Here is a 24,952-nt window from a genome sequence, read left to right as displayed (position 1 = left end):
TGTCTCATTTTTATATTTATTTCCCTAGTGCCTGGCACATAGTAGGTCCTTAATAAAGTTTCTTCAATTCACAAATATGGTACAAAACTAAATTGGACTCTATAGTCATATTTCACATTTCTATGGTGCTTTAAGGTTGATAAAGGACTTTCTTCTCAACAGGGTAGACAAGGCAAGTATTATGGTTCCAGTTTTCTAGAAGAAGAAATAGACTCAGATCAAAGTAACTCGTTCTAGGTGACACAACAACCCTTTTTTGGAACAGGGATTTGACTCAAGTCTCTCAACTCCAAATCAGCTTTTTTTTCTGTTTTTTGGTGGGTTTTTTTGTAAGGCAGTTGGGGTTAAGTGACTTGCCCAGGGTCACACAGCTAGTAAGTGACAAGTGTTTGGTCTGAGGCTGAATTTGAACTCAGGTGCTCCTGACTTCTGGGCCGGTGCACTATCCACTGCACCACCTAGCTGCTCCTTTTCTGTTTATTACATCACAGCTCCCATTTCATTTATCTTGGTATTTTCCAATGCACTTAGTACCCTGCACATAGCGTGAGTTCAGTAAATATTTGTTGAGTTGAACTGAAGACTAGACATGCCAATAACAGAACTCTAAAAGAAGGAACAAGAGGGAAAGGAAGTGAGAATTTGAGTTTATTGTGTTTATGGGGAACTAGAATGTGGTTTGAGTTTGGAAATTTCTTTCCATTTGTTTAGTAGTGGGAAGAAATGGCAAATATATAACACTTTAATAAGGTGGTTGTTTTTTAGAGTCAGCCTGTCATGTTGTTGTTATTTTGTCCTTCATTCTCCAGGAGGACCATGACATCAAGGAAGTGATGCCAAAACATGCAAATGAACTGGATTTAAGTGAGGCAGGGCTGTGCAAAGTCCCCAGCCTCACTTTCTCCTCTGGAGCCACCTGGGTCCAGTGGCAAGATACAGATCAGTTCAACTAGAAATGGCTCTGGATGCAGTGGGGGACCTTGGCCTTTTCAAGCTGAGGTCTTTAACTGGTCTCAGTTTGACTGAGGTGACGCCTATTCAGCGATTAAGGATAGATAAGAAATGAAGCAGAGAATGGCCTCTTTACTTAGTACAAAAAAATTATCGATCTGGGAAGGTAAGACCTTCAGGATTGCTGGCCAAAACAGAAACAATTGCTATCCACATTCACTCTGAGCCAATCAGGGTCCAAACGATGACCAAGTGGAGCTTGGCCTGGGACCTATTGTTGGCCAATCAATGAGAGCCAGAGTGATTAGGACAGTGAACCTGTTCTAATGAACAGAGGGCAAGCTTCAGTGACAGAAGTGTGGCTCTGATGCATAGATTGTGACCCTGACAAATCACTTAACTTCTCAGTGACCCAGGTTAACTCTCTAAGATGAGTTCATAACCTGATGTCTACAAACGTCTTGTTTTTAAAATTTTGATATTTATATTTCAATATAATTGGCCTCCTCTGTAATTCTAGGTATTTTATTTTGGTCACTTAAAAACATTATTCTGAGAAAGGGTCCATAGGCTTCATAAGACTGTCACAGGCCATGACACAAAAAGGCTTAAGAATCCCTGACTCAAGACTGAAAGTTACAGAGTATGTGTTGTTTCCCTGGATAGAATGTAAGCTGCTTGAGGACAAGGGCTATCTGATTTTTTTCTTGGCACATAGCACCATGTTGTTCATTTGCCTTTCATTTTCAAAGAGGACCAATGACATCACAGGGCATTGTAATGACATGTGTGAATTCAATTTAAGTGAGTTGCACAAAGTCATAAGCCTCTTTCTTCTAGTCATCAAAGTCCAGTGGCAGGACAAAAGTCAAGACAACTGGCAATAACCCAGGATGCAGTGGATGACCTTGGTGTCTTCAGTGCCTGACCAAGCTTTAAGCCTGCTTCAGCCATTGTCATGGCCATTAAAACAAACTGTTCTCATCCACCCATTTTGACATAGTACTATAGTAGTTCACTTAATAAATGCTTATTAATTTATTGGAATGAGAAGTCTTAGGAGTAGTGGCGTTGTCCCTCCTTGTCAGTTTTCAAACAAAGAATGGATGACTATCATTTGATATGTTGTTGATATCGGTTTTACCTCTGAGATCTCTCTCAAATTTGGCAATTCTGTGAAAATGAAGGGGTTGATCCAGAATAATCTCCCAGGTCCCTACCATATCTAGTATTCTTTTATTTACACTGTAAACTAAAGAGATATGCAGGTACAGTGAAAATGGCATTGATTTAAGAGTCAGAAGACTTGGTTTTAAGTCTAAATGGTACCATTCATTAGCTATGTGACCTTGGGTGAATTACTTAATCTCAGTTTCCCCGTCTGTAAAAAGGAGATAAAAATTCTTGTACTATCTTCTTCACAGGGCTGGTATAAGGAAAATACTCATGTAAATATGAATTGTTTTCTGTTTTCTCTTATACACAGAACCTTAAAGTTGCTAAGCACTTTACAAACTTTTCCTTGGATCCTTACAGCAACCCAGTGAGGTCAGTAGTGCAAGCATACTGTATATGAGTGCTTGTAAGCTCCTTGAGGGTGATCTTAATGGACCTTTGTATCCCTAGCCTCTCAGCCCAGAGCTCTGAACATAGTAGGAACACATTAAGTGTTCATGAATTAAATGATCATTTTATAGGTAAATAAAGTGAGACTGGAGATTAAGTGACTTGCCCCAGATGTAGTCCTCTGACCCATGCCCACTGATCACAGAATTAGTGCTCTTTCTACTATGTCATGCTTAACCCCATCCCCTCTTGCATTCTAATCATCAGGCATTTATTAAGCACCTGCTATGTGTCAGACGTTGTTCGAAGTGTTGAGAACACAAAGCCAAAAACCAAAAACATCCCCTTTCAAAAAGTGTTTCTATGGGGGCAGGGGTTCCAGTATTTAGGGGAACACACTAGATAGATAGATATACACACACATACATACATATGTATATATGTATGTATGTGTGTGTGTATATATATATATATGTATATGTATGTGTGTGTGTATATATATAGAGAACTAAATATATCCATCCCCTTCACAATGTAAATCAGCAACCAGATCAAAAATGAAAAACATGTCCAAGGACAGAGGCAGGAAACAGAAAAAGGCCAAGTGAAAGAAGCAAATTGGGGAAACATCTGGTGTAACTACTCTGGGTTCCTTTTTTTTTTTTTTTGACCAGAGTTTTCCCCCATTGTATTTTTTTTCTCTGGGTGTCTTGCTTAAGTAAACAAAAAAATCCTCACCCAAGGGGATTGTTTCTTCCTAGTCAACCCAGTTCATATGAGAAAGAAACCCAATTTCCCATTTAGACCTATTTCTAGAGTCACTGAGTCACAGGACATTAGAGCAGAAAGAGACTTCTTAGAGATCACTTAACCTCCCTCAGCCTCAGTTTCCATATTTATAAAATAGGGATAATAATAGCTACCTCACAGAATTGTTGTGGGGCTCAAATGAGAGGACATATGTTAAATGTTTTGTAAACTTAAAGTGCTATGTAAATGCTAGCTTTTATTATCATTATCATCTCATCAAAATCTTTGACAGATTAAAAAAAAAAAAAAAGGAACAACATAGGCCCAGAGAATTGAAGTCACTTGCCCCAGGGTCACACAGCGAGTAACAGGGCCAGATTTAGAATCAAACTCTTCTGACTTCTAGTACCTTATTATTTACATCATTCCATACTGTTTCCCTTCTCAGGTGGCATTTACCCAATTTGCTTTTGAAGCCAGAGAATTAATCACGTTTCACTCAGTTTCGTGCCCATGGCCAGGAAGGTGTCTTGGTAAAAACACATGTAGAGAATGTTCAGTGTTGGACCTTGATGAGGTGAGGGACATGACAACTGGCTTCAAGCATTTGAAGGGCTTACATGTGGAAGAAGAATTTGTTTTTATTGGCCTCAGACGACCAGTGGGTGTCAGATTTGGGGTCCGTATTTTCTAACAGTTAGCACTACCAACAAGTAGAATGGACTGCCTAGGAAGATAAATAACTCAGGGATTTTTCTCCAGGAACTTGGCTCATCTCTCTATCTCCCTCTCCCTTCCTCCTCCTCCTCCTCTTCCTTCTCTCTCTTTTCTTCTTCTTCTTTTCTCTATCTCCCCTTTTTCTCTCTGTCTCTTCTCTATCTGTGTGTCTCCTTCACTCTCTCCCTTTCCTCTTCTTCTTTCTCTGTGTCTCTCTGTCTCTTTCTTTGTCTCTCACACTCTCTATCTCTCTCTCTGTCTCTGTCTCTCTCGCCTCAATTTCCCTTTTCCTCTACTTATTTATATGTATTGTGGTATTCCCACAGGAGATCATAAGCTCCTTGAGGGCAAGGTCTCTTTCATTTTTCCCTTTGTATCCCCAAACTCTAGTCTAGTGCCTGATACATAGCAGACACTTCATAAGCATTTGTTTTTGTTGACTATTGTAGTGGGGCATTCCTATTCAGGTTGAACTTAAACTAAGTTACTTTTGAAGAACCAGCCAACTGTGAGTCTATGATTCCACAATGTTATGCCACAAAATGCCCCCTATCTCTTATAGAGACCACCAATCCTGGTTACAGAGCATACACAAACTACCCCAAGGTTGGTACAGGTCAACCCTCAGATATCCAAGTCTGGGTTATCCACATCCCCTACACTCTAACCACCAACACAACGTTCTTCTGACCATCCACTCCCCTCCAGAGAACATGGATGAGGCAAACCGACCCTGAGTAAATGGCCAAAGGTCTTCATTCTGAGCTGGACTCATAGAACTATCACCTGGGAGGAGAGGTGGGTCCCAAGCCATTGTTCATGCGTCAGAGGGAATGGAATCTCATTCGAATAAGAGCCTGCGTCAAACAGGAAAAGAAGAGTAAATCTGTTGGTATCAACCCTAGAGAACTTGCCTTCACTTACAGCTGGCCAGTTTGGGAGGCAAAGTGGCCATGTTACAACAGCTGTTAGATTTAAGCCCCGAAGCTGTATACCCTAACAAGGGGAAACTGGCTGAGCAAGTGAACTGTATTGCCAATAGCTGCTCCATCACTGGGAGAGGGGTGTGTGCATTGCTGGGGAGCATCAGTCAATCAATAAACACTTATTAAGCACTTACTAAATAAGCACTTGCAAAACACATGCAGCCTCTTTATAGAGCCATGAACTTAAGAGGCTCTTGATTAAGTCTGAAGCATTTTGCTTCAGGTTCCCTTTTGACCTTCTCTCCTTTGTATTATTCACTCCCTCATAACAAACACCCACTAAGAAGGTAACAAAAATCAGCTTATCTTTATCTGGAGATAAAACTCTTTATAAAAGTACAGATAGCAAATAAACAAGGTTTAAATAGAGCCAGACATTTCAAGAGTCACTGAACATTTGAACTGCATCAAGGGCCTCCCATCTGCTGCATGAAACCAAGACCTGCCGAAAGTAATAAATACAGCATTATTCCAGCCTGAAACACCAGCAGTAAGCAGCTGGCTTTCACAATTCACATGTTTGAACCAGATGGGAGACAATCAAATGAGATTCCTCATTTCTTAAAGAAAAAAAAAGGCAATCTGAATATGTAGTAGGCTTCAATTTAATTGTTTCTTTAACGTGAAATAAAGAAAACCTTTGGTACCTTTTGATAATCTAATGGACGGTAGTTTTGAATCCTAATTTACTGTGGACGTGCCTATGGTGTCAGAAGAAAAGCCACTGAATATTAATGAAATCCCCAACCACCATGAAGATATTGATGTGTATCTTAAGTAAATAGAGGCTAAAGGTAAACGTAAAGCAGTCATATATAACCGACAGCATGAGGACTATCCTGGTGGACTGGCTAGCAGAGGAATATTCAGCCATGTCCTGGGAAATGTTTAACAACTGACTCTTTTTTGTTGTTGTTGTTGTTGTTGTTTTGAGGCAGTTGGGGTTAAGTGACTTGCCCAGAGTCACACAGCTAGTAAGTATTACGTGTCTGAGGTCGGATTTGAACTCAGCTCCTCCTGACTTCAGGGCCGATGTTCTCTTCACTGCGCCACCTAGCTGCCCCGACAATTGACTCTTCAAAAATGTATACATGGGTCTTTTTTTCCTTTGGATCTGTGTCTCCTTTCACAAGATGACTAATATGGAAATATGTTTTGTATAATTGCACATGTATGACCTAATATCAAATTGTTTACCACCTCAGGGAAGGGGAAGATGAGGTTCCGAGGAAGGGAGAAAATTTTGGAACTCAATTTTTAAAAAAATTAATGTTAAAATTGTTTTCACATGTAAGTGGGGGGGGGATTTCTTTTTTAAAGCCAATAAAGAAAACTGGAAAATATTTTTTAAAAATAATAATAATAAAATTCAGTTGCTAAGCTCTGAAAACAAATGTACACATGACACACTTTAATCTTCATTGTTAACATTTCCCCCACCAGTTCCTTAAGTCAAAACAATTAACAAAACAATAAATCAAGTCCTGATTTATAGAGTTTGCCCATTTCTAAGATATAAATGCTCATATTGAAAATTTAACAATCAGCTCTCCCTGGCTCCAGCATACCCCTGAATATACTTTCCAGAATGAGACCTGACACTTGGCAGTGAACTAAATTGATAGATTCCTCTCATCTATGTCAGTATTGGGAAAGTGGAGGTGGGAAAGCTTCAGCTTATTCGGATGATTGGCGTGCTCCTGGCCTAGAAATTTGAAGAAATCTATCAATCAGAAGGAGCAGAGTTTGTATCCGTCATGCATACTAAGAAAGGAGTCTTGAAAATGGAGCAGTTCATGCTGAAAGGACTTGATTTTGGTCTAGTAGTACCAACAATAAATCAGTCACTCACTCCTACTTCCTATGCTGAGAAGAGGCGAATCCAAAAGTTGACAATTTAGCAGTGCCCTGGGGATGGCAAGTCTAATTGATGCTGAACCACACCTAGAACATTTACAAGCCATTATTACAGAAATGACCTTTCATAAAGCAGTCTCGTAATAACTCATAATACTCTAGCACTCATAATACACAATCACTGGGAAATGCTGACCCAAGTCATTCATTTAAAAAACCTCGGATTCCTTGGAATTTCTTAAGCCATCTCTCATGGCCCTCCACTAGACGCATCTCAGACAATCACTATGTGAGCAACAATCTATGTGAGAAGAACATAAAGCTGTCAAGTACCAGGACTTATCCTCCATCTGAGACACAGAACATGTCAATAGTGATCAAGAGATTGATTCTTTTAAAAGTTACAAGTCCAATAAAACACAACACATGCTATATAGTTTTTAACTTAAACTCAAGCTTCTCAATCATTTCAGATGGCACAAGTTATTATCAATTACAGATTATGAAGAATGTTTTGTTTTATTTTAATGATTTTAAATCTTTTTGTAGGACAATTCTTCTAGATATTTAGCCAAAAACTTAAGTAGTTTTATTAAGCATAGTATAAACGTAAATACCTTAGGATAAGAATGAATAAAAGTGATTTGGTAAAATTGAAAGAAAAAATTTAAAAAGCAGGAAATATCCAAGGGTAACAATGCCAATTGGCCAGGCAGCAATAAGCTAGGGGAGAAAGAGTAGGGAGTGTTCTGATATGTTTCTGACAATGGTGATCAGGATGTTGAAATGCAAAATAAATAAGGTGGTGCACTAGGTCCAAATGAACCAGTCGCAGAGTATAGAAAGAACATGCAGATGCGATTGCTGAGCAAATCCTAGGAAATGGAAGAAATGCCACAAGACTGGAGGGAGGCTAGCATCATCCTGGTTTTTCAAGGAAGGAAGGAATATTTGCTTAAATGCATTCATCTAGGGTGTAAAATAAATGAGGGTGGGGATGAGGAAGAGAAAGTAGGAAGGATAGAATAGGAGAGTACTGAATATCTGAGGGTGTTGTACCATGGAGAGGAGAAAACTAAGCAGAGAAGAAAGAACACACCCCTGAAATTTGACCTCAGTTCAGCCAAGGACAATATTCCCCCCACCCCATCCCACAAAGATCTATCCTATGCATTTACCTAGCCCTTATTCCTTAAGAGTCTGACCGGGTTGTACTCTTATTACAAAGGCTTAGATTCTTAAAATCTGGCCAATAGGGCAGATTCTTAAAATTTTGCCCCCCCCCCCCCCGTCTGATGTTCTAATAAACCTTATTTTAAAAAAAGAGAGAGAGACTATTTATACTTTCTAAACCTATTTTAAATTATCCACTGCTCTCCTCCATTAGTGGGAATTAAAAATTGACTCTGGGGGGAGCTGGGTGGTGCAGTGGATAGAGCACTGGCCCTGAAGTCAGGAGGACCTGAGTTCAAATCCTACTTCAGACCAAACACTTGACGCTTACTAGCTGTGTGACCCTGAGCAAGTCAATTAATTCCAAAGTCAAGCAAAAAAAAAAGAGAGAGAGAGAGAGAGAATTGACTCTAGATCTAAAACAATATGTGAGCAGATCCAAAATTACCCAGGAGAGGTGCAGGGGTTAACCCCTCCAAACCCCTGTGGACACAGCTCTTTAGATTGCTAGATTGTCCAATTACAAGGCATGCTTTGGGAACTGACCCAGGAAGAGACCCCCTGCTGGGTAGTCTCATTAAGCTGTTGGCTGTCATGGCCTTGCCCCTCAGTTTCAGAACCTAATACTATGGCTTAGCCCCCAGGGGATGCTCCTGGAGCTATTAACAGATCCCCAGAGACTCGTGAAAGCAATGTGCCTCGGAAACAGCTTGTGCTGGATAGGTCATGGAATGGCCCTAAAATACTCTGATAGCCCCAAATGCTGTTGGGAAATCCTGGGCTAGTGACCAAGTCCTCCTCCTTTCATCTGCCCTGGAGGACGATGTTCATGCTTTCTAAAGGGGACTTGATGAAGTGATCCCTGGGGTTCTTTTCAACTCTCAGGTTCCAGAGCTTATTCCTTATATCCACTTATTCCAAAATAGCACATCCTCAAGGTCTGTCTGAGATGACTGGGTATAGCTCCAATTCCACCTCAGGGCAATGGACTAGGTCTAGGAATTTAAAGCCTTGTGAAGTCACAGGACTTTTCTTGGTTTTAAAAAAAAAACCATAATTAAGCAATATAATTTTGTGAAAATATTATGAAAATGATGGAAAATGCTATCCACATCCAGAGAAAGAACTATGGAGTTTGAATGCAGAAGGAAGCATACTATTTGCTCTTTTTTTCTCTTCTGTTTTGTTTTTTTTTTTTCTTCTTTCTTGTGGTTCCTCCTATCGGTTCTAATTCTTCTTTACATATGAAAAATGTGAAAATATGTTTAATAGGATGTATATGTAGAGCCTATGTCAGATTGCACACTGTCTTAGGGAGGGAGGTGTGAAGGGAGGGGAAGAAAAATTAAAACTCAAAAGCTTATGATAGTGATTATTGAAAACTAAAAATAAATAAATTTTTAAAAAGTAAAAAAAAAATTAAGAGAAGCTCCCAGACACTATACACAAGATGAGTGTGGGGAAAAGGAAATCTATTCCTGGCTTGACTCCCTCTCCAAAGATTAGGCAAATTAGCCAAAATCAAATAATAAAGCATGGAACTGAACCATGCTAACAAAATAACCAATAGGAAAACCTATGCAATAAAATCATTCTTTGCCTGTCATAAACTAATAGAAAACAATAATTTTCTTCCGCTCTCTCCCTTTAAGGAGTCTGGTGTCAATGAGGAAAAGGGAAAAAAATGTGGTGGGGGGAAAGGGTGCAGGGATGGAGGGAAGAGAAGGAACAGAAGGAAAAAGTGACACGAAAACACTGAAGAAAGGACTACCTTGAGTTGCTGAAATAGGTCTCTGGGTAGACCCTGGCCTCCTCAGTTATCACTAATACCAGCTCCATCTCTGCTGCTATCAATCATAGCCAACTCTGCCTCCTTAACCATCAGTCTTTTGGGAAGGCACCACTGTTGTTCATTGCCTTTGATACTGCTGATCCACTCTGGAGTTCTTGTTGGTGTACCCAGAAGGTCTTTCTGCCACTTCTGCTTTGAGTAAGTGTTCGTTTAGCTTCAGACTTAACTATTTCTAAAGTATAAATGCTCACAATGAAAATTTAACAATCAGCTCTCAAAAACCCAAAGGACAGCACACACCTGGATTAAAGGATAATTAAGAAATGTTTCCCGCTCTCAAAGCATTTATAATCTAGCAAATAGGATATGATGTACACACACGAATGTGAGCTGCTATACAATAAATATTTAATTACAATATTGAAAAATAGAGAGAAAAGCATAAGATGACTGTGTTCTGTGTTTATGTAGAACAAAGTGTATTTGAAGTAGGCAGAAAGAAGGAATTTCTGCCTACAGGGAATCAGGGAAGGCTTCCTGAAAGAGGCAGCATTTGAGCTGAGCCATGAAGACTGGTGGAACTTCAAAAGGCAAGGACAGGGGTGGGAGAAAACATTCTCAGCATCAGAAAAAAAAAAAACCTTGATAAAAATACAGCTAGAAGAAGGCACCAGATATGTGATAGCAATGGCAAACAGTACAGTTTGACTAATGTATAGCTGATGTGGAGAAAAAAAATTAAGAGGAAAGAAGGGTGGCGCCAGATTGTGGTGTGCCTCGATGACAAGCTAAGAAGTCTGAAAGATCCAATAAACAATAGTGAGCTACTAAGGAGATTTGAGCAGAAAAGCAACATGACCAGATCAATATAAATGGAAGATTGATCTGGCATCAGTATGAAGGACCATAAGGTATAGGCTGGATTTATATCCCTGAGTACTAGATTCTAATTCTACACCACCACTCACTACCTATGTGACCTTAGCCAAGTAACTTAAGCTCTCTGGGACTCAGTTTCCTCAACTGTAAAATGAGGAAGCTGGACTAGATGATCTCAAAGTTTCTTTCTGACTCTAAATCTATGATCCTGTTGCTGGAGAGGAGATGGTAGAGGCCAAAGGAGCTGTTGGGCTATTGCAATGATACAGGTAATGAATGAGACTGTTCTAAGTGGGAATAGAGACAAAAGGATGGATGCAAGGAGATGCTGAGATGCAGATGGTGGATGCAGGGCTTGACTAAGGTTGCATGGAGATGGGAGTAAAGAAGAGGGAAGGGTCAAAAATGATCTCAAGGTTTAAACCATATTAACACATAAGAGACAATCAGTGATCCAGGCTTGGATGGTGGGCAATGTGCCCAAAATAAAAATGAATTTTTAAAAAGTGGATGCTGAGATAATAAAATTGGGGGTAGAGATTGTGGTAAAAACTCCTCTCTTTCCTCTTGATGCCTAGAAGATGCTATAGAAGATGTTCAGTGGCTCTGACCCTGGAATCAGGAAGACCTGAGTTCAAATCCAGCCTCAGATAATTACTAACTGTGTGACCCTGGACAAGTCATTTAACCTCTTTCTGCCTCATTTTCCTCAACTGTAAAATAGAAGTGCCTACCTCTGAAATGATCAAATGAGGTAATATTTGCAGAGCTCTTAGCATATTGCCTGGCACAAAGTAGATACTCAAATGTTTGTTTGTTTCCTTCCTTCTATATCTGATCTTAATCATAGTGGAGCAGAAGTAATAGAATTTCCATCACTAGGTGGTGACCCTGGCATTATTCCAGGCTGGGGGTAGAGGGGTTGGGGGTCATGGTGTGGTGGGAAGAGGGTGGTGTCCTTGGTCAGCTGTTGCAGCAGATGCACAGGAACAAGAGAAAGCCATCTGGAGACAGAAGAGAAGAAAGAAACTGGATTTGGCAATAATGGCTCACATGCACTTAAAACCTTTCAGTCGTTTCACAAAAATACCTAAAGCCAAACCAACTCGGCTTACAAAAGGCTCTAGGGAGCCCTAACCTGAGTCCTTAGCCTCTGAGGAACACTTTCTGCAACTCTGGACAGATGACTTTGCCAAGGTCCTTTGCTGCTTGAAGCAAACAAATGTGTTCTTTTAAAATGTTGGTTTCAATATTACAGCCTTTTGCTGATCTCTTGTTAATTGACCTTTGTATATGTAAGAATCCCAAATAGCAGCTCTGGCTCTGTTTTTCATTATGAAATAAGTCATTTAAAACTGATTAAGATTCTTTCAAATGTACTTAAAATAAAAATTAAATGCTTTAAAGGGGGAAAAAAGCATCTTGTTTTCCTCCAATACTCATGTGGATTGTGTAACCCTGGGCAAGGCACTTAATCTCTCCTTTAAGTCATCTAACCCCTTCCTACTGAAGGAGTTACTGAGGCCCACTGCAGTTGAATGACTTTACCCAAGGTCACACAGAAGAGAATGTAAAGGCAGGACTAGAATCCAGGACTTAGGCACCTTGCCCTTTCCACTATCCCACACTGCCTCTTTTTGTTCACGATCCAGGAAGGTAAAACCACTGTCAAGCCATCATCATATGCAAAGGAAATGATCCTCAATTACGTTTGGAACTAGCTACCTCTTGGCCTTATTTCACTCAGGCCAATGGTGAAAAAAAAATGGTTTCTCTGCCTTCTTTTTTTCCTTCTTGCCATCATGCTCACAAAACAGAGTCAGAGGGCAACAGCATGGGAATATTCTCTGTCACAGGTAAAGGAACTCCTTTTATTGACAGAGATGTCTAAACTACCCACTGTTCTCACTCAGGAGATAGAGGGAGCTGGTTCACACTGCCTTCCTCTCCAGATCAGCAATGTTCAGGGGAGCGTTTAGTTGAAGCCTTCAAACAGATTAAAAGGACGAACGTTTGTCCCCCAACTGGAACGTAACCATTTTAAACTCTGTTTTCTGTGTATATGATTTCATCGGTCTAAGGAACTTACAGGAAGGAAATTTTTCTTACTCATGTAGGCTCATAACTACTCTGCAGGTTTTAGTTCCTTCGGAGAAGTTATGTGACTTGCTCAGGGTGACAAAGCCGGTCTGTGTCAGAGTTGGGGCTCGCACACAGGTTTTCCTGATTCCTCACTTAGTGAGCTCTTCCCAAGGCAAACCGGGCTGTGTACTACTGAGGGACTGCCTCTCCCCATAAGCTGGTTTTGTCTTACCGTATCTTATTCTCTGCTCATTCTGCTTTAGTTTACTATTTTCCTTAGTTCTTAGTCAAGCATTTTAACAGTTGTCCTATAACAACTGAAATAAGGGTTTGCTCAAAAGCCAGCCAGAGATCCCTGTCAGAGGTCCTAACCATTTAAGGGTAAACTGGTAGTATAGGGAGAGAGACAGGAAAAGATACCCTCTGGGGCATATCCCTAGAGGTATTCCAAGTTTCCCAAGGGCATTTCTTCACACAGACAAATGAAACTAGACTATACTTTACAGTCAAGAAAGAAGTAAGCATTTTTAAATGCCTCCTATGTGCCAGTACAATTATCTTATTTGAACTTCACAACAGCCCTGGGAGGCAGGTGCTATCGTCATCCCCATTTTACAGTTGAAGAAACTGAGACAGAGGTTAAGTGACTTGCTCAGGGTCACAAAGCTAGTAAGGGTCTGTGGATGAATTTGAACTCAGGCTCCTGATTCCAGGCCCACAGTTCTATCCACTGTGCTGTTCAGTTGCCTCATCACCTTAAATGATTCTAGTAAATTAGCATCTCAGGAAGAAAACTGGCAAGGAAACGGTGACTATCCTCTGCCCAAAACTACAGAAGCAACAATGGAAGCTAGCCCTCCTGCTGTAAAGCTCCCTTGCCCAGTGCCCACCAGCAGACAGAATCCCCTTTCCCAAGAATGGGAAAATTGAAGGAAGCTTAGCTGGTAAAATTCAGAGAGACAGCACTAGTCTGAGCTGCCTCTCAGCATCACTTTTTTCCCATGTCTAGGTGTAGCAGCGCAGGCCAGGACTCCAGATGGCGCCCACAGACACCCCTGGACATCCCCCACACATCTCAGTGACCGCAGTAGGACAGCACGTGTGTGACCAGACACTACAGCTCCTGCAGTTACACGCCTGCCCCTCCCAGCTCTAGCTGGCCTTTCCTCTCTCTTCACTCCTTTCCATTACCACTCTATAGAGGCTGTTCCAAGCAGATACACCAGGCATCCTTATACACCCTGGTGAAAGTACCAATGCAGCTAGCTACCACTCAACCCAGCTGCTTCCTGCACTATGGGAGCAGCCCACAGGAATCACCCACAAACTGCATTGAGAATCCAGTCACCCCCCCTTCACCTCCTCTCTGCGAGTACTCTGTGTACCTTCTATTCTATTCTCCCGATCATATTGATACTAGCCTCAGTTAAAGGTGAGCTCCCTCTGACACAGGCCTGTACCCCCCAAATCCCTAAGCCCTCAGCCCCTCAGAACAACCAACTGGATGTTCTAGGGAACTTTTTCCTTCATAGACCCTATCTTCAAACTACCATGGCACTCTCCCCATTTGCCTCATACCCTGCTTTTCCCTCTTTTCCTTGGTTCTCAGCCATTGGAAGAAAGGTTTTCTGTCTTGAATTAAACTGGGCCCATCAGGGAGGATCATAGAAGCTGATGAAAGGCTTCCCAAGGGATCATCTAATACATCTCCCTGCTTCCATGCAGAGCAGTCATCAGCCCACCTGAGAATGAAAGCTATGGGGAGGGGGGAGGGGAGGGCAAAAAGAAATGAAAAGATGACCTCTTAAGCCAGAGTAACCTGAAGGAGCCAGATTAGGCGCAAGCAGACACTGACATGCTACAATCCTAGCTATGGCAGGCAACATGGAACAAGGATAGAGAGCTAGCCTCCCAGTCGAGGTGACCTGGCCTCAAGCCCCCTCTCTGACAAATACTGCTTGTATGACCCCAGACAAATCTCTAGGACTATAAGTGTCCAAATAGTTAATGATCTGCATTGATGAAGGCAATTTCCTCACCAGGAGCTCCCATAGGTTCAGACCTCTCCCCTGCCCCCCAAAAAAATTCTGGCTGCAAGTATTGTCCATACTGGAAGGTGATATTACAAAAGGAGAATAGAAAGATGGGAATGGAGGGGAAAGGTGGTGGTTGCATGGTTTGTCCTTCATTCTTGAAGAGGACCATGACATCAGGGAGATGATGATAGGACTTGCAATTGACTTTGAGCGAGGGAGGGCTGTGCAAAGTCACCAGCTTCACCCTATCCTCCAGAGCCATTTGGATCCAGCGGCCAGACATTCATCAGGAAGAACGAGACAGCCCAAGATGCAACATGAGACTCTGACACCTTTAAGGTCTTTTCAGGTTCTCATATTGAATGAGGCAATACCAAGTAAGAAAAAAGGGGAAAGGAGAGGAAAGTAAAGGAAGGAGGTTTTATGGTAGAAGAAAACTGGAAACATAGGGGAAGGGGGAGAGAAAAGGTTATGAAAGGCTTGAAACACCAGAGGATTTTACATTTGATCCCAGAGGCAATAGGGAGTCATTGAGTTTATTGAGTAGAGGAGTGGCAAGGTCAGATTTGTACTTTAGATAAATCAGTTTAGTGACTGAATGGAGGATGAACTGAAGTGGGGAGATACTTGTGGCAGTGAGACCAACCAGCAGGCTATTACAATAGTCCAAGTGTAAGGTGATGAGAGCTTGCACCAGGTTGATGTGAGAGAGATGTGAGGGTAAAATCAACATGCCTTGGAAATAGATGGGGGAGGTGGGGCATGGAGAGTGAGGAATCAAAGATGTCGCCTAGGTCAGGAGCCTACATGACTGGGAGGATGATGATACCTTCCACAACAACAGAAAAGTGAGGAAGAGGGAAGGGTTTGAGGGAAAAGACAATGAGTTCCATTTTTGACATGTTGAGTTTATAATGTCAATTAGACATCCAGTTTCATATGACTAATAGATAGTTGGAGTTGTGAGAATGGAGATCAGCAGAGAAGTTAAACAAATTTTAAAATCATCAGCATAGAAATGATAATTAATCCCTTGGGAGCTGATGAAATCAGCAAGTGAAGTGGTATAGAGGGAGAAGAGGCCCCAGGACAGAACCCTTGTGGAACATTCCCAGTTAACAGGCATGACCTGGATGAAAATCCAGCAAAGGAGACTAGGGAGTAGTCAGAGAGGTAAGATGAGAAGCAGGGGAAAGTAGTGTCAAAAAACTAGAGAGAATGGAATATCAAGGAGAAAAGGGTTTTTCCAACAGTGGCAAAGTCTACATAGGGGTTGAGAAGGACAAAGATTGAGAAAAGGCCATTGGAGTTGGCATTTAAGAGATTATTCGTAACTGGAAAGAGAGTAGTTTTGATTAAATGATTAAAGGCCAAATTATAGAGAGTGAGAAGAAAGGAAGTTAAAGCACCTATTGTAGAAGACGTTTTCAAGGACTTTAGTCAGAAAAGGGAGGAGAAATATGGGACGACAGGAAGGGGAGATGGAGCAAGTAGGGGTTTTATAAGGATGAGGGAGACAAAAGCACATTTTCAGGCAATAGAGGAGCAGACAGTAGATAGAGAAATTTAAGATAAGTGAGAAGGTGGTCTAGAGAGGGAGCAATCTACATGAGAAGAAGGGATGGAATGGGATTACTTGAGCATGCAGAAGGGTTTGTTAGAGAGCTAGGTGTGCAATGGATAGAGCTCTGGGCTTAGAGTCAGGGAGACCTAAGTTCAAATCCAGCCCCAAAACACTTACTAGCCATGTGACCTTGGGCAACTTATTTAACCTTTGTTTTCTTCACTTTCTTCAGCTATAAAATGGGGATAATAATACCACCTGCCTCCCAGGATTTTTGTGAGAATCAAATGAGATAATATTTGTAAAGCATGTATAGCAGTGCACATATCAGCATAAGTGTTTAGCATAGCTAACACACATTAGGAGCTATATAAATGTTAGGTGGTAGTAGGGAGGAGGAGGAGGAGGAGTACTGTCTTGGCAAGGAGAAGGGCCCTCTTTTCATGAGAAAGAGTGATGAAGGCAGAGATAAGATAAAAGTTTTCTAGGAAATGCGAGAGGGGGGAGAGGGGAGGGGAGAAAAGGGCATTTTCAGTGAAAAACTTTAATTTTTTCAGTAAAACATGAGGCAAGGTTCTCAACTGAGAGGGTAGGGGGAAGGGGAGATATGAGAGGCTTAAGGAGGGGTGAAAGGATTTTGAAGACCCTGAGTTAATTTTGTTGTTGTTGTTGTTGTTCAGTCATTTCAGTCGTGTCTGACTCTTCGTGACCCCATTTGGGGTTTTCCTGGCCAAAAATACTGGAGTGGCTTGCAATTTTCTTCTCCAGCTCAGTTTTTTCACATGAAGAAATTGAGGCAAACAGGGTTAAGTGACTTGCCCAGGGTCCCACAGTAGTAAGTATTTGAGGTCAGATTTGACATCACAACAATGAGTCTTCCTGACTCATGGCCCAGTACCTTATCCACTGTGCCATGAGTTAATTAAAGAGGTATAATAAGATTTTCTTTCAACAGTGAGGACCCAGTTGAGGTTATGTAACATAAATTTGCAGTGGATCCAGTCAACACCATGTCATGATTTTTCTCCAATTTCTTTTAGCAGCATGTGTATAGGAGTGAAGGCAATAATAGATAGTAGGAGTGACCCAAAGCTGAGGCTTGGCAGGGCAAGATCAGCAATTAAGAGAAAAGGGACTCAAGAGAAGATAAGAGTGTAGAGTTGAACCAGTTCACCAAGATGGGGGAGGGAGGAGAACATAGCTAGTGCAGGAATGATGGCCTGGGAGAGAACTAAGGGATTGAGAGGCCCAATGAAGGTTATGGTGCATATGAACAACAGGGTTTGGAGTGAAAGGAAGAGGGTGATGTGAAAAGACAACAGATTATAAACAAATAATAGTTCATGAACCTGGAAGTACCTTTGTATGTAGCTGATATGGAGTGGAGGAGTAAGTCACAGGAAATGAGTAAGTTGAGGAGCTGAGAGGTTAGAGTATTATCAGGATTATCAATATGTATGTTGACATCCCATACTATGAGGTCAAAAAGTTGAGGAGAAAAAAAAGACTGATTCCAAAGCTCTAATGGATAAAATTCTGTCAAGTTTTTCCATAACCTCTCCAATTTTTTTTCTGAACATTCCATAAACCTTCCATTCCCATTTTACTGAGGAATGAACTGGGAGTGGTCCTTCTAGAGCCAACCTGATTTCTAGATGCCTTCTCCCAAACACTCCCACCCTTCACATGTGGGCACAGATCCTCCAGAATGAAGTCAAGACTTGGAAAAACAAAATTTTGAAAAGCCCCAAAATGTTATCAAAGAACTTAAAACCTGTAGGGGAGGACTTTAGAGATTATCTAGTCTAATCTCATTTTACAACTGAGGAAACAGAGGTCCAAAGAGGCCAGATGATTTCCCAAAGTTACAGAAGCAGTAAGTAGCAACATGCACAATTCAAACCCAGGTCTTCTGACACATAACCCAATGTTTTTTTCTACTGCACCCCATTGCCTCTTTTAAGGTCAAGGGCTCTTCAAGGTCCTTTCACCCCTTCTTCCCCTATGACAAAGGAGCAATACAAGCACTGCCTACAAAAGAAAAGATCAAGAAAGATTGAAACAGTGAAAATACCTTGACATCCTTCCTCCGTACTCACCTTCCCTACACTCAGGAAACACCCAATTGGGTAGAAAGCATTCAGGCAGGGAGGTCTTTGGACCATCACAAGCAAGTCACCCTCTCCGTGCTTGTGGGGCCCAAGGGTGACTCTGGGTATTATGCCCCCAGCCCCAAAGATAGGTGTCAGGTTACAAGACATATATGCATTCCTGTTTGACCGCTTTACCTGTGTGTGTTTTTTTTCCGATAGACCATCCCCTGTCTTCCAAAGTCCTTCCTGGAATACAGCAATAGGAGCAGTGAGGGCCGAAGGGAGGAAAGATGCTAAACTTCTGGGCAAGAGACCTGCCCCAAAGATAAATCTCCTTGGGAACATGCCTCTTGGAAATTTCTGATCAGCACCTACTAAGGAAGGCCTTCACCCACCTTCAGTCTTCAAGAAGTCAGCAGCTAATAACAAGCAGCTGGAAGCTTATAGTATCAACAGGTGAGTGAGATTACCCAGAACTCCTAGAATTAGGTAAAAAGAGGCCATGTCTCCACATAGAGGTCCCCTAATGTATTTAGTTCAATATACCTGGTCGCTAAAGCCATCGGGCACCCTAGAATTGGTCTGGAAAGTTTCCTGTTTGAGAATTTTATCACTCTGTGGGTATCAAGTGACAGTCCTTAGGGAGAATAGAGGTCTGTAGTCAGTGACTGACTTGCCTGTCCCACAATCCACATCCAAACAAACTCCCAGCTTCCCAAACCTCCTGAAACAGTGCCTGGAGGGGTCAGAGCACCAGAGATCACTGTCTAACCCTAGGCAGTCCTTATCAGTCAAGTCCCTTCATTTCTCAGTCACCAGACTTTATGGTGAGCAGAGCCCTGAATCTGGAATTAGGAGGACAGAGTTTGCCTTGAACGAGTCACATCTCTCGCCTCTAAAAAGAAGGGGTTGGACTAGATCAGCTCTCTGGTTCCTTCCATCTCTCACATTCTACAATCCATCCCCCTTTCCTTTTCCCCTGGGGTAGGGGGCAGTAATCCCCCAGAGCAGGATGTCTCTGTGACACTAATGCATTGATCTTTGATGACTCTTGGGGTGCCTGCTTGCTATTCTCTTCCAAAAACACAAAATTCACCTCAAACCCAAATCATGGTTAGTCGTAAGGAAAATTGATCAGTCAAATATGGTAGAAATAGATCATTCTAGCAGGACTCTGTGTTTTTTCCTCTTCATATCACAGCTAGGACTCTTGCAGAAACTTGGGGGTACACATTACAGATGAGAAAAATGAGCCCCAGAGAGAGGCTAAGGACAGGCTAACATCATACAGCAGCCCCATGACTGGATTAGATCAGAACCAAGGATTCTCCTTATCTGTGAAATAAGGGGTCTCATCCTATGAGCTGATTGCAGCACTTCAAGGGGAGCAGGAGGATGAAGCTATTCCATGGCATTTAGTAAAGGGACAGAAAGGACTGAAGGGGACACCTAAGGGGTAGCATGGCCTAAAGGACCCTAAGTCATTACAGCTAGAGAGGGAAGGGGAGGGGGAAGGGAAAAGAGGGAATTAAAGTCCTTGGAGGCCACAGGTATATACGGATAGAACTATCTAGGCCCTAGAATTATTCTGGAGACATCTGGAAGAAGGAGCTCTCACTATCAGTTACAGGGAGGCAGGATTTTGGTACAATAAAAAGAAGAAATTTCCAACAATTTTAGTAGCCCCCAAAATCATCTGATCTATTGCATTAAGTTCCTATCATATGCCAAGTTTTGTGCTAGGATCTGGGAATATAAATACAAAGAAAAAAGAAAGAAAGAATGCTTCCTCTCAAGGAGTTTACATTACAATGGAGGAGATAACAAGTCTATACAGAATAAATATAAAGAGAATCGATAATGAGTAAGTGTAAAGTAGTTAACCACAAAGTAGTTTAGGAGGGAAGACACAAGGTGAAGGAGTGCATTCCAGGTGTAGGGGACAGTCAGTCCAAAGACGCAAAGACCAAAGACAGAGCTTCACGTTCCAAGAAGAGAGACGCAGCCATTTTGGCTGCACAGTATCTCAGAATGTGGGAGGGAGAGTAAATCCAGGGAGGCTGGGAGGATAGGTTAAAGCCAGGTTGTCAAGGGCTCTAACAGCTAAACAGACAAATTTCTATTTTACCCTAGAGAAAAAAATTGTTGATTAAGTAAGGAGTGACGTGGTCACTAAAGAAAATCATTCTGGCAATTATATAAAATGGACTGAAGTGGGAGGAGACTGGAGGCAGGGATGCCAATGGAAGCTTTTGCAACAATCTAGGTGACAGGTGATGAGATCCTAAATTAGATTGGTAATTATGTGATTAGTGAGAGGGAATTAGGGGTGAGAGAGCAAGAAATCAAGGATAACGCCCAGGGCACTTCAGTAAGAGGGTGAAGACTGAGAGGATGGTACCCTTGACAGAAACAGAGAGGCTTAGAAGAGGGAAGGGTCTGGGGGGAAATAGGAGCCAGTTTTGGACACACTGAGTTTGAAATCTCTATGGGACATCTAGTTCAAAATATCCAATAGGCAGCTGGAGATGAGGAAACAAAATTCATGGGACATACTTAGGCTGGATATATAGATCTGTCAATCATTTGCTTAGAGATCATAATTAAATCCACGGGAATGGACTGCTTTTTTAGGTAGTGAGTTTAGTCCCTAGCACTGGAAGTGTTCACACAATGGTTGAATAACAACTGCCAAGGAGGATAGCTTTTGTGGTTCTCTCCTACTCCAATATTTAGATTTACTTACTATCCAGAGAAGTTTAAGGATTTGCTTGAGTTTCCATAAGTAACTATTGGCTGAAGTAGGACAAGAACCCAAGGCTTTTGACTCCAGGTGTGTTTTTCCTATTCCTGCATGCTGAGAAATGAACTAGAAGAGGGAAATGGTTGGGGGGATTTTTGACAGAAACAGGTTCCCCTAAATCCTTCCCTTTCCTAAACTTCTCCAGAGAGAGACTGGGGCCTCTAAAGAACAAGACCATAGTAGAAGTAGGTCACCTGGCCCAAAGACAACCCAAGAGTACAAGCCAGAACCCAATCCTCCCTGCTTCTCATCCAGGAGGGGGTCTAGGCTGAAGTTCATCCTGCCTCAACATGGAAGGTCCTTGCCCTGGGAGAACTTTAATAAAGAGACAGAGAAAAGATGCTGAGGTCACTGACTGCAGCCTGCCTCTTTGGAGTGCTGAGACTCAGTGGGTCCTAAGCTGGACGCCCTAGTGACTAGGCTGTCTGCTTCTTTTGCAGGGAAAGTGGGTTCTAGAAAAGGTCCCAAAGACCCATCTGGTCTAGAGGAATACAGAAGGGTAAGGAGAAACCACCTAAATCTACCCAACCATCTGCTGATCCCACTCTAAAACAAGGAGGAATGGCACTAGTCCATAAAGGGAAGAGTTGATGCTCTGAGAGGGGCTGCGACTGGCTCCAAGCTGCACAGCAAATGAGCTGGCAGACCAAAAGCAGTTGATGTTTCCACATTCTCTGAAAAGAGTTCAGCATTATAAGCAACAGTCTGTAGAAGGGGAAACCAAATCACAAAGCTCATGCAAAAGCCCTAGACCTCCAGAGAAAGGATAGTGCCACAACCATCAGGAAACCCTGGCTTCATGTCCCATGAGCTATCCACCAAATCACTCTCTCTTAATAAGCCTATTATTTCCTATTAATGAAAGCCAGGATAAGTGGTAGTTCATTCCCTCCTGTGAGCCCCTCCCTATACAGAGAGTCCCACAGGCTGCTGCTCGTTAACAATAGGTTTCTCCTAAACCTATTCAACAAGTATTGGCCAACTGCCCGCTCTGTGCCCAGCCCCAGGTTAGGCTCCCCAGGGACTTAGAAATATAAGAAGGTAACCCTCCCCTTTGAGGGGGTCACACATTGCCTACCAAGTGAAGTGTGATTTGAACTCCAGAGACTTAACCCCAGAGAGAGGAACTCTTTTATTCAGTGATCCTGGGTTTCATTCATTGGCTATGTAGAAGATCCAATCCAATGAGAGATTTAAGCACCAATTCATCCAGAACATTTGGATGAGGAGTCCCGTAGGCTGCTCAGGATCTCTGGAAATGATAAAGAGCAAATCCCTCCTTCCCAATCCCCAATTCAGATCAGTACAGACAGACCCAAAGCATTTGGCCAGATTTGGCTGGGCCTCAGGAATGTGGCAAGTCAGAAAGCCATCCAGTTCGTCACGTTGGCCTCTCAGGTTGTCACCCTAGAAAGGGTGGAGTCCCCTGCAGATATCTGGAAGCGAAATGTGAAACTGTGGAGCCCAGCCAACTAGTCTTTTACTACATGGTCTTGGGTTGGGTGAAAGTTTTCCTAAGAAAGTTCTTCCAGTGAAATGAGAGGTCAGACAAAAGAGACCTGGAGGAGAAGCCCCACACCAAGCTTCCCCCTAACTAGAAGAGGGGATCCTGATGTTATTCTGATCACTGAAGGAAACCAGTGGGCATTAAACTCAGGTAGGATCCCAGTTTGGGATACCATTCCCTGAGCAAGGCAGGGCAGATCATCATCGCAGCATCAGACAGAGCATCCAGTCCTATATCAAGATCAACCGCTCTGGGCAGAGGCCTGTCCTAAAATCACTCCATCCATCAGCCCAAAGGCTGTTGAAGCCACAAAGAGGCTCCTCCCCACCCGAAATCATAGGCCTAGAGCTAGAAAAGACTTCAGAAGCCATCTAATGCAGCTTCTACATTTTACACATTAGGAAACTGAGTCCCAGAGAGGTTAAGTAACACCCAAGGGCATACTGCTAGTAAGCTGCAAAGGCAGGATTTGAACCCCTCTGCTGGCTTTCAAGCTAGTACCTATTGTACTGTATCCCACTCCCTCCTTTGTAAGGTAAAAAACAGAGCTAGAATTAGGGGTAAAGAAGATGAGCTATGGACCTGAGAAGTAACCCACTTTGAAACTCATAGAAGTTTCAAAGATACTTTTTAGTATCACTTTTTACACCTATATATGTTTGATGCTAGAAAATTCTTCCCTCAGGGCACACAAGGACCTATTTTGTGATAAGTGGACCTGAATATTTTAAGGAAAGACTCAAAGCAGCTAATGGGCAGTAACACATGAGATACAACTTTTTAACTCAAAGAGGATTGTTGTTGTTGTCCAGTCACTTTAAGTCATACCTGATTCTTCGTGACCCCATTTGGGGTTTTCTTGGCAAAGATACTAGAGTGGTTTTGCCATTTCCTTCTCCAGCTCATTTTAGAGGTAAGGAAACTGAGGCAAACAGGGTTAAGTGACTTGCCCAGGATCACAAAGCTAGTAAGTGTCTAAGGTCAGATTTGAACTCACAAAGATGAATCTTCCTGACTCCAGGCCTAGCTCTCTATCCACTGCACCACCCAGTTGCCCAACTCAAGGGGGAGAGAGGGTATAAATCTCTAACACCACTTAGAGGTCTGGTCTCAGAATCTCCATCTGGGCAACTTACAAAGCCTTGCCCTATTCATTCTACTGATGGGAAAATGAAAAGAGGACTGTGAGTAAATAAGGAACCCAGGGAGAGCAAGAACTGGTGTACTGACCTTCTGGCAAAGACACAAGCCCCTGTCCAGCCTTTCCTCCTGCTTCCTTAATGACCCAATTTTAAAATCTCCGCTACATTCCCTTCTGGCCTAGCCCCCTCAAGGTACCAGCTGGGTCAATGTTTCATTGTCTGCCCTATTATAACAGTCCCTACTTATCAGGCTCCCATGACCTCTGGTACAGGGAGCACAAGAGGGAACAAAGAAGGGTTTAAAGCCACTGTCAAGGATGCAGCTGTCACTGACATTATGACACATAGACACCATGCCCCAACCCTTTGGGACTAAGACATCAGGCAACCTATAGCCCACCATAGGCCTTCCCCAGGAACACACACAACACAGGAGAATACAGGGTCACAAAGGAGGGGGGAAGGCCACCCAAGTATAACAGATATCTCACCCCCCCTCCATAGTGAAGCTGCTTCACCATAAGGCATTCTCACCTCTCTCTCCTTCCCTGCTTCCACAACATCAGTAGAAAAGGCTAGCCACTAAACACCCAGCTTAGAACATCTAACTTTTCCTACTTTTAGGCAGTCTCAGGTTGAGGGAAAGACTGAAATAGTGCTCAGGGATAGAGTCCACATCTGCTTCTTCTGGACCCCATAGTTCAATCACCCTGACTTTTTTAGAATAGCACAGCTGGTGTCTGGTTAGAAAAGTTCTGTGGGGCTGACCCTGAGTGGATCCTCGGAATCATAGAGTTGCAAAAGACCTCTGATGCCATCCAGCCTGACACAGCCTAGAATGAGAATCCCTTCTATGACATACCTAGCAAGTTGGCCGAAGACCTCTAGTGAGGAGAGAAGACCACACCACCCAAACTAGTTGGCCCATTCTACTTTGGAACTGCTCTGTTCCCCCACATCAAGACAAGAATCTGCCTCTTCTGGTTCTGCCCTCTGGAGCCAAAGCAGACCAGATCTAATCTCCAATCTTTCTGATGACTGCCCTTCAAATATG

At 42.5% G+C, this 24,952-nt stretch overlaps 1 pseudogene; it reads left to right on the top strand.

The window, feature by feature from the left end:
* The first annotated feature begins 5,797 nt into the window (after positions 1 to 5,797).
* The window catches only part of LOC114023047, a 40,156-nt pseudogene continuing 21,001 nt past the window's right edge, over positions 5,798 to 24,952 (top strand).

This window comes from Vombatus ursinus, unplaced genomic scaffold, assembly GCF_900497805.2.
Source record: "Vombatus ursinus unplaced genomic scaffold, bare-nosed wombat genome assembly UNPS02014816.1, whole genome shotgun sequence".
Classification (NCBI taxonomy): domain Eukaryota; kingdom Metazoa; phylum Chordata; class Mammalia; order Diprotodontia; family Vombatidae; genus Vombatus; species Vombatus ursinus.
This window is presented reverse-complemented; position numbering and strand designations above follow the sequence as displayed.